The sequence below is a fragment of the Humulus lupulus genome, chromosome 2 (genome assembly GCF_963169125.1).
Source record: "Humulus lupulus chromosome 2, drHumLupu1.1, whole genome shotgun sequence".
NCBI lineage: Eukaryota > Viridiplantae > Streptophyta > Magnoliopsida > Rosales > Cannabaceae > Humulus > Humulus lupulus.
In genome coordinates this window covers 194774640-194785060 of record NC_084794.1, presented here as the reverse complement: position 1 = coordinate 194785060, position 10421 = coordinate 194774640, and positions in this window count along the sequence as shown.

The window sequence follows — 10421 nt, the reverse complement described above, 5'->3', positions numbered from 1 at the left end:
TCCTGGCGCCGTGCAGGCCCAGATAGATGCCCTCAACCAGGCAGTGCAGTAGCTGGTCGGGGGAAGAACATCTTATATTGACCACGATTGGAGAAAGGGCACTCCTTTCGTCCAGAGGATAGCTATGGCAGAAACTCCTAGCAAGTTTAAGATGCCTACGCTTCCGAACTTTGACAGGTATGGTGACCCAATATCTCACGTCAACAAGTTTGAGATACAAATGGACATTCAGAAAGTTTCCGAAGACGCTCGGTGCAGGATCTTCCCTGCAACACTTTCTGAAGCCGCACAGGAGTGGTTTTTCAAATTCCCTCCTGCAAGTATAGTTTCTTGGGAAATGTTCGTGAAGGAATTTTACAGACAGTTCTATGCGGGTCATGTGCACCCGACTGAGGCAAATCAACTGGTCGAAATATGCCAGCAAGACGGAGAACCACTGAAGGAATACGTCCAGCGTTTTATGCGAGCAGTTGCTGGGGCGAAAACAGTGGGAGATGAAGGCAAGATGATGGCCATAACTGCAGGGGTTAAGCACCGCACGCCTCTCTGGGATAGCCTCAAAAAGCATGGGGTCAGAACTACCCAGGAATTTTTGGATCGAGCTGATTGATATATCAAGCTCGAGGATGCCATCGCCAATGAAGGAAAGCCCCCAGGCAAAGATAAGGGGACAGCCGAGCCCGCCAAAGCCGCCAATGGGTCGAAGCCCAACGGCAACGGAAAAGGCAATGGGAACGGCAATTGCAATGGCAAGAATGGGGGGAAACGGCCGCACAATGAGCCTTCCACCTCTGACAATAAACGAGCCAAGGGTAATCGTTATGAACCTCGGTTCACTAACTACATCGCCCTTATTGAGTCTCGGGGAGAGGTTTATCAGGCCACGAGTTCCAGTGTGCATTATAAGAAACCTGCCCCCATTCGAAAGGATATTTTGAGAAAAGACACTACCAAGTTCTGTCGTTATCATAATGACTACGGACATGATACCAATGAATGCAACTAGCTGAAGGATGAGATCGAGTTCCTTATTAGACAAGGACACTTGAGAAGATATATACGGGCCTCGGGAAAATCCCAACGAGAAGCTCCAGGTGGCAACGAGCAAGCGCCCACCACCTTTGCAGCCTGATCCCGTTGCTGGCACTTTACTCACCATATGTGGAGGCCCGCACCTCGCGGGAAGCAGTGGAAAGGCCAGGGAACGATATGCTCGGACTCTGCGCCACGACCAGGACATCGAGATGATGACTGTGGAGGACCGCGCGCCAAAAAAGGCTCGATAAGAAGAGGGTGAAATAACCTTCTCTGATAGCGACGCTTAGCATGTCCGGTTCCCACATTCCGATCTGCTGATCGTGGATATCCAAATGGCCAATATGATGGTGAAAAGAGTTCTAGTTGACACAGGAAGTTCAGTGAACATCCTGTATAAATCTTCCCTGGAACGCATGAAGTTGTCCGTTAAGGACTTGGAGCCCTGCAACCAAACAATCTATGGCTTCTCTGGTGAGGGACTCGCCTCAGCGGGGTCAATCAGACTTCTAGTGATAGTAGGTACAGCGCCTGCTACCAGGACATTACTCGCTACTTTTATGGTAGTCGATTGTCCTTCGGCGTACAATGCGGTCATTGGAAGGCCCATACTGGTTGATCTTCGAGCCGTCACCTCAGTATGGCACTTAGCCATGAAATTCCCGACAGACACAGGGGTAGGACGTGTGTTGGGAAATCAGAGGGAAGCTAGGGAGTGCTACAATGCCTCAGTCACGAAGGCGAAGAAGGGAACGTCAAAGAGCACTCCCCCAGATAGGTTGCAAAAGGCTATTGATACACAAGCCCAATCTGGTGATGGAGTCACCAAATAGGGTGTTGCCCAAAGTAAGGATAGGGATTTAGATCCTCACTTTTGGGATTTTGAGGAAAATGTTGGACCCGTCGAGGACCTGGAAGAGGTCCAACTTGACGAAAAAGACCTGACCAGAGTCGTGAAGGTCGGGAAAAACTTAGAGCCAACCACGAAGCATGCACTGGTGGAATTTCTAAGAAAGAACCATGAAGTTTTTGCCTGGTCACACAAAGACATGGCTGGGATAGATCCTGCAGTTATCAGCCATGTCCTGAACATTGACAAAAAATTTCCACCCGTGCAACAGAAAAGAAGGATGCTCGATAGGGATAGATCGAAAACCTTAAAAGAAGAAGTTGCAAGATTGAAGGAGAATGGGTTCATCAGGGTGGCTTTTTATCCATCGTGGGTCTCTAATCTAGTATTGATTCCCAAGCCTAACGGCAAATGGCGAACCTGTGTGGATTTCACAAACCTCAATAAAGCCTGCCCAAAGGATTGCTTCCCACTCCCAAGGATCGACCAGTTGGTCGATGCAACTATAGGACATGAGATCCTCTCCTTCATGGATGCATCCTCAGGATACAATCAGATTAGTATGCAACCCCGTGACGAGGATCACACCAGCTTTCGGACCGATACGGGATTATACTGTTATAAAGTAATGCCCTTTGGACTGAAAAACGCAGGTGCGACTTACCAGTGATTGGTTAACCACATGTTTAAGGAGTTGATCAGAGTAAACATAGAGGTGTACATGGACGACATGCTGGTAAAGTCAAAAAAAGCATAAGGACATGTGAAGGATTTACAAGAGTGTTTCGATGTGTTGAACAAGTACCTGATGAAACTAAATCCTCTCAAATGTTACTTCGGAGTTGGATCAGGGAAATTTTTGGGGTTCATCGTTAATTCAAGAGGAATCGAAGCCAACCCCGACAAGATAAAAGCCCTAATCGACATGAAATCGCCAGAGAAAATTAAGGATGTACAAAGTTTAACTGGAAGAATTACCGCCCTAAGTAGATTCATTTCCAAGTCGACGGATAAATGCGTCCCTTTCTTCAATCTACTTAGGGGCAACAAGAAGTTCGGATGGACAGGAGACTGCGAGCAGGATTTTCAGGCCTTAAAAGCCCATATGGCACAACCTCCTATTTTATCGAAGCCTATCGAAGGAGAAACTTTGTTCATCTACCTGGCGATTACCGAAGCTGCTGCTAGTGCAGTACCAGTACGAGAGGAAGAAGGCGTACAAAAGGCGGTTTATTATATAAGCAAGAGGCTAATCAGAGCAGAGCTGAGGTATCCTCCCATCGAGAGATTAGCCTACTGTTTAATATTGGTCTCAAGGAAACTACGTCCTTACTTCCAAGCCCATCCCATTACAGTCTTAACTGACCATCCCCTTCGACAAGTCCTCCAAAAACCAGAGGTGGCTGGGCAGTTATTAAAACGGGCAGTCGAACTAGGGCAGTTCGATATTACATATTCACCGCGAGCAGCAGTAAAGGGACAAGTCTTGGTTGATCTTATTGCAGAGTTCACTGAGCTCCCAAACAACGAGCAGTGCGAAGAGTCTAGTGCGCTTGAGCCCCAAGGAGATACTCCTTCGTGGAAGTTATTCACAGATGGGTCGTCCAACGAATCTCATGCAGGAGCGGGAGTGATATTGATAACGCCAGAAGGGCATCGATTTCACTGCGCCATTAGGTTTGACTTCACAGCATCAAATAATGAAGCTGAATATGAAGCACTCCTCGCTGGATTAAGACTAGCAAAAGACATGAGTATAAAGGTTCTGGATATTTACAGTGATTCACAGCTAGTAGTGAATCAAGTTCTCGGGGAATATCAAGCACGAGGCCTCAAAATGGTGGCCTACTTGAACAAAACTAGAGATCTGTTGGCTCAGTTTGAGAAGTATACCCTCCAGCAAATACCCCGGGATCATAATTCGAACGCAGATGCCTTAGCCAAACTCGCAAGCGCGAAAGGTTCTAATGCTTTGAATATTGTGCCAGTAGAAAGATTGTGCGAGCCAAGCATACGAGCAGATGAAACCAGTATGGAAATCTGGATGGGGGACACGTGGATGGCGCCTTACATGGAATACCTTACAAATGGTGTATTACCAACAGATATAAATAAAGCCAGAACCCACCAGAGGCAGGCTGCGAGATATATACTAGTCGATGGTGTTCTGTACCGAAGAGGATATTCCATGCCACTGCTCAGATGTATTACACTAGAGAAAGCTAAAGAGCTGATGAGGGAAGTACATGAAGGCTTCTACGGGGATCACGCTGGGGGGAAAAGTTTGGCGAAAAAGATTCTAAGACAGGGCTATTTCTGGCCGACTATGAACGAAGACTCAATAGAATTTGTGCGAAAATGCGATAAGTGTCAGAGATTTTCCAAAATCTTGCACGCAGCTCCCAATGAGTTAAAGCAGATGCAGAGTCCTTGGCCTTTCGCAGTATGGGGTATAGACTTGATTGGATCCCTGCCAACGGGAAAAGGCGGAGTGAAGTTCGCATTCGTAGCAGTCGACTACTTCACCAAATGGGCCGAAGCTGAGCCGCTCACTACCATAACGACCAAGAAAGTTCTTGACTTCGTCATCAAGAATATTGTTTGCCGATATGGTTTGCCTCAAAAAATTGTCTCAGACAACGGCACCCAGTTTGACAGTGACTTATTCACAAACTTCTGCGAAAGACACGGGATCATTAAAAGCTTTTCTTCAGTTGCGCATCCACAAGCAAATGGGCAGGTCGAAGCAGTGAATAAAATGCTTAAAGACACCCTGAAGAAAATACTTGAAGACGCTAAAGGAGCATGGCCAGAACAGCTACCTGAAGTACTCTAGTCGTATAGAACTTCTCATCGAACAGCGACAGGTCATACCCCATTTTCCTTAGCATACGGGTATGAAGCTATGTTACCTGTCGAGTTGGATCCCCCCTCACACCGACGCATTACATATGACCAGGACCAGAATATCCAACTGATGATGGAGTCCCTAGACTCAATTGAGGAGATACGAGAAAGATCCCAACTCCGAGTTGCTGCGTACCAGCAAAAGGTCGCCCGGTATTTTAACTCAAAAGTGAAAGAAAGGAAATTCAACGTTGGTGACCTAGTACTACAACGAGTTTTCTTAAATACCCGCGACCCCACTGCTGGAGTGCTCGGACCAAACTGGGAAGGACCTTACCAGATTGAAGAAGTCCTTCATCCGAGCACCTACAAGCTTGCACGCTTAAATGGAGATCTCGTTCCACGCTATTGGAACGGTGAACACCTGTGCAAGTATTACCAATAAACAGTCATTTATAAAGGATTGTCTTGTATTAATTTTTACTTTTACAAGTTTCGAAAAAGGGTTAGCCACGTTGTATGGCTAATCGCTTATAAGTGTAAGATCTTTTTAAGATCACTCGTAAAGACATGTTTAGTCCATTTTTAATACGAGATTTTAAGGGACTATGCGCTGCCAGTCATTCTTGCCAACCTTTGTAAATTTATTTTTACAAGTATTTGTTCATTACGTGTGTTGTTTTGCTGTATTATAAGTTTTACGTTTCCTATCGAGCAGTAATGTTCGCACAGGTCGTGGTCAAGGCAAGTGACCAAGGACCTAAAGCTCCTCGATCACTTGGGGGGCATATAAGGTACATCGATAGCAAAGCATACCAATAAGTATGTAAACACATGAACAAAATAAGTGAAAGCATGCTATGGTACTTAGAGTATTTTTCAAAATTTATATTTTGTTAAATCAAACCAAAGTACTATGCTAAGTTCGGTCATACGAACAGATGTTATAATAGACAAAAATATTATAGTATCAAAAAAGCATTCTGTTACATCGCGAGCAGTACTTCTCGGATGTAATTGTTTAATTAAAAATAAAAGAGCTGCCCTCGCAGCAATAAAAACCAATTGTCTTTATAATACGACCCGTGGGCCATAAAAACGAAATAAAAGAAAAAGAAAATTATTGAGGAGCAGAAGGGTCTTGAGGATTAGGAGGAGTGCCTTGGTCGGCCGGAGGACCAGCTTCAGCGTCAGCGGCAGGCACCTTGGCCTTCTCTTCTTCTTCCAGCCGGATGGCGCACTGCGCCATCAGAGTCCTCTTCAACCGCTCGGACAGGTAGTTGAAGTTGGCCTCCCGGTTGTGCTTCCAGAATTCGTAGAAGCAAAGGTGAGTGGCCTCCTTGTACTTCTTCAAATTATTGGCCCCTTCCTCCTCGAGCTCCTGCACTCGCTTCTCAAGCTCCCTCGCCTCCTACCTGCTGGCAGTTAGATCAAACCCAAGCTACTTACATTCTTAGGTGACAAGCTTGGCACTTTCCCTGAATTTCTCCCGGGCATCGTTGGCATTCTTCAAGGAGTCTTGGGCGTCCAAAAGCTCCTTGGTGAGAGTAGCTTGGTCCTCGCACATTTGTTTGTACTGTTTGGACAGCTCCTTATTCTCCTCGAGCAGCTTGTCCTTGTCAGCCTCAAACATTTGCTTTGTCTGAGCAAGCCTCGAGTCAAAGTTCTTGCCCCGAGAAACCAACGCCCCAACACGGTGCCAACCAGCAGTTAGAGTTAGCAGCCCCTGAAAGAAAAAAAATGAGACAAAGTAAGGGAAAGAAATCAGACATAAATGGAAAAGTAGCAGGAGATGACTTACGCTAACTATCTCGTTCAGCCCTCTGTTGACGACCTGATCAGCCTCCATTGAAGCAGTTTCGGTGATGGCGGCCTGGCTGCGTCTGTGCTTTGAGAGTTTGTATATCCTCTCTCTGGCTGATCCGACCACGAAGCTGGGCAGGGAGCCTTCAGGCAAGTTGTCCAATGCCTCCTTATCAGCAGCCCTAGAAGAAGGCTGTCGATTAACAGGTGTGGGAGTTGTCTGCTCGATGGGGGGAGGAGGTGGTGAGTTCTCCTTGGAAGGGGCGATGGCTGGAGCATCGTTTGTTCGAGCCTTCTTCGAGGGGGTCTTGCTACTTTCCCCTCGAGTCCTCTTGCTATCCTTCTTTGGGACAGAAGAGGCAGCGGCAGCCTGATAGTGCTCGAAGACGTCCTCGGAGTCCATACCTGCACAAAAGGAAGCAACTCAAGCAATAAGGCTAAATGGTCATGCATTAAAAGTAAAAGGATTACAAGTAAAGTACCCGGGCTACAACTACTGGTCGTAGCATTATTTACTGAACTACCTAGTTCCTAGAAGAAATCTGAGTTTAAAGAGGGAGCATTCCTAAAGTTGCCATCCCCATCAAATAGATGAGAGGGAGTTGGCAAATGATTTAAAAGCGAGATTATTGTACCATTTACATCCAACGAATCGTCAGAAAGTTCGGTAGGCTCAGCAGCCTTTTGTTTTCCTTTGCCCTCGGGGACCAAGGGTTTCTCCGCTCGATGAGGGACGGCAGGTTCCCTGGTCGTAACCCCAGTTGGTCTCCTCCGCGGAGGAGATGCCTGGGGTTGCTGCTCGGGTTTCACTTCGGCTTGGACATCGCCAGCCGAAGGTTCATTCGTCACGGGTTGGGAACTCCAGAGGCCAACCAGCCTAAGGTTAGCCTCAGTAACTAAGTTTTTGACACTCTTATCAGCATTTGGCATGCTGGCTAAGAGTGTTTCCCTTGACTCCATCCCTGGAGTGGGGATTGGATGTAACCATGGGCCTGGAACACAGTGGAATGTCAAGACATTGTGATAGAAAAACACTAAGTGAAGAAGCTACTGGCATAAGAATTTTTACCTCCTCGAGTGAAGGCCAGGTTGTTTGTAGCTAGGTCAGGAGTAAGGAAGTATTCATGGTGATACCTCCCCATGTTAGAGATATGAGTAGTGTCGAACAAGAAAGTACGCCCGATTTCTTGGTGGCAAAAATGGAAAAACCCCATGCCATCTTGGTTGGGGTTGGACTTAAGGTCGAAAAGAAAGTTGACCTCATGGGGAGTAGGTACTGGCCATTTTTTGAGTTTATAAAGGATATAGAGTGCGGCACTACACCAAACACCCATTACCATAACACATCATTATAATAGTATTTAAAAAGAGTTATTGTATATGTGAAAAATTTCAGGCGGCAAGTTAAAATAAAGTACTGCCAAATGACTTAAGTTTTTTCTACCTTTCCCGTGTTCCCATTTCCCCCATACCCATTTCTTCAATCTTTCTCTTCCTGGTCTCTCTCGGTATATCTCTCTCGTAGACCTATCTCTCTCGGTCTTTCCCGTAGACCTATCTCTCTCGGTCTCTCTCTCGATCTCTCGGTCTTTCCCGTAGCTTACTCTTGCAGGTCAACCCTCTTCGATTAGTTCTTTTTTGTTTTACTTTTGTTATTGCAGTGTGGGTTTTGTGTAGATTGTTGCTCTGTTTTATCGAACATTTGTGTAATATGCTTAAATTATATTCCAGTCAAGGGTTTCTCTGATTCAAGACGAAATTACTATAGTTGGATCTGATTTAGAAGCACTGAAGGTATTGAGCAAGACTCTTACTGATAGTTTTCTTGTTCTTGGTAATTACGAGAAGATTAAGAATTCTTTTCCATATTTAAGACTTATTTTTTCTATATTTCTTCTGTTGAATCCCAACATTTGAAATTTCTTGTTTCAATCCGCGAAGAAAAACGAAGGAGCTTTACGGTACAGTCTCTGATTCTAATTATTCAATTAATTTTTTTTAAATTTGATTTTAATATTTATTAAAAAATCTACAATTTCTTTTGTGGATTGATCATGCAGAGATGAGTTTATAAGCCTGATGTTTGAGTTGAATGCAAAGATAAGGTTGCCTTTTTGTTAAGTTTTGTTTTGTGCATATGCTTAATAGTCGTATAACTAGAATTTCTATGACAAAAATTGTATTGTGAGTTCAAATTTTCTGATACTTTGGTTTTCCATTAATGCAGGAAGTGCCAAGAGACATTTTCCATAAATTTTCATAAAGAGGGCTCCCTTGGAACTGTTGCTGGTACTAGCTTGGTTTTACTGTTCTACATTCTACAACTGCTAAGTTTTTTGCTGTTTTCTTTGTAACTTCAGCATTTTTCTTGGATGGTACATTATATAACACTTCAGAAAATTTGTTCATATATTACAGAAAAATAAAATGTATAGTTTGTATAGCATAAGAATGAAATACCCTTTTCCAAACCATATATTATATTTTGGTACTGAAAACTAACATGTTTTATTGTTTGAGGTTTCAAATGCTCTGATTTGAATTTGAACAGAAATCACCATTAAAAGCTATGAAAAATAGGAACTGCAAATGGAGGAAAATGATAAGAACTTGTTTATGAAAAATAGGAAAACACTTCTGCTGTTAATTGTTGTTTTTGCAATGTTGTATTGGATCACAAATTGACGTCGAAGTCATTGAATTGTAAACCGTGAGACTAAGAATAATTGTCGTTTTAATATGTGTTTTGAGTCATCCAATATGTCTAATTTTCTCTGGAGCAGTAGCAATTTCATATTGAATTTTACAATTAGTTAAGAAAGTTGGTTAGTGGTTATGCAGAAGGGTGTATAAATTGATTTTGAAGTCTTAATCTTTGCTCCAGCTGTAAATATTTTTTGTTAAAATTTTTCTCTATACATATTCTATTTAAGACTTTGATTTATGCAGTGTCTTAAATATTTAAACAAAACTCAAGTTTTGATAATTTCCCACTTTGAATTTGAACCCTTCTTGTGTTCTTTTTTGTGTGCATGAACTTGACAGTTCTAGCCCATTTCCAAATAGGTCCATTATTTCAATACATGAACTTGACAGAGTTGATTAATTTTTCATTATAACTTTGGTCAATAAACTGGACTTTTTTTAGTTATGTGGTTTGTTTATGTTGCTTTATTCCAATTTTAGTTAAAGCCAAAATCTTTCAGGGTTGCTTGAGGAAGTACTAGCTATATTGTTTGTGGGCATTCTTGCTTGGGAATATCAAGCAATCTGACCTCCTCCCAAGATAGTGCTAAGCATAAACTTGTCTTTGTCCCTGGATTTGATCGTTGCAAGCATGAAACATTAGCCAAACACCTGTCTTCGGTACTTGTCTTCATCTCTCTTTTATTCTATACCTATGTTTAATCTTTTGTGAATATCTTAAGAGTTCATTTTCGTGTGTCTGATGGAATATATATATGTTATATACATAAAAATATATTGTTTACCAAATCATTAGTAAACTTTCTCATTTCACTCTATGTATGATTTATGGTGTATTTAGGACAAGAAAAGAGAATTTCCATTGTTAGTAAATGAGACTATTTAGCATAAGATAAGAAAGTGACAACTCAACAAATATTTATGCAACACAATCTGATCTATGCTGAATTATTGGGTTACATTTTGACCAAACTTTTAATTATTTTTTAATAAACTCACTTAAGAATTTTGATTAAGAGAATGATATCTCAAGTTACCCACTATGGAAATGAATATTAAATATCTTACTCAGCAACTATTACATAGCCTCAGAAAAAGAACTAGGCTAGTAGATATATGCTGTCAAAAGCTGAATATTTTTTCCGTTTGAATTTACTTATCCTCATCTTAATAACGACTT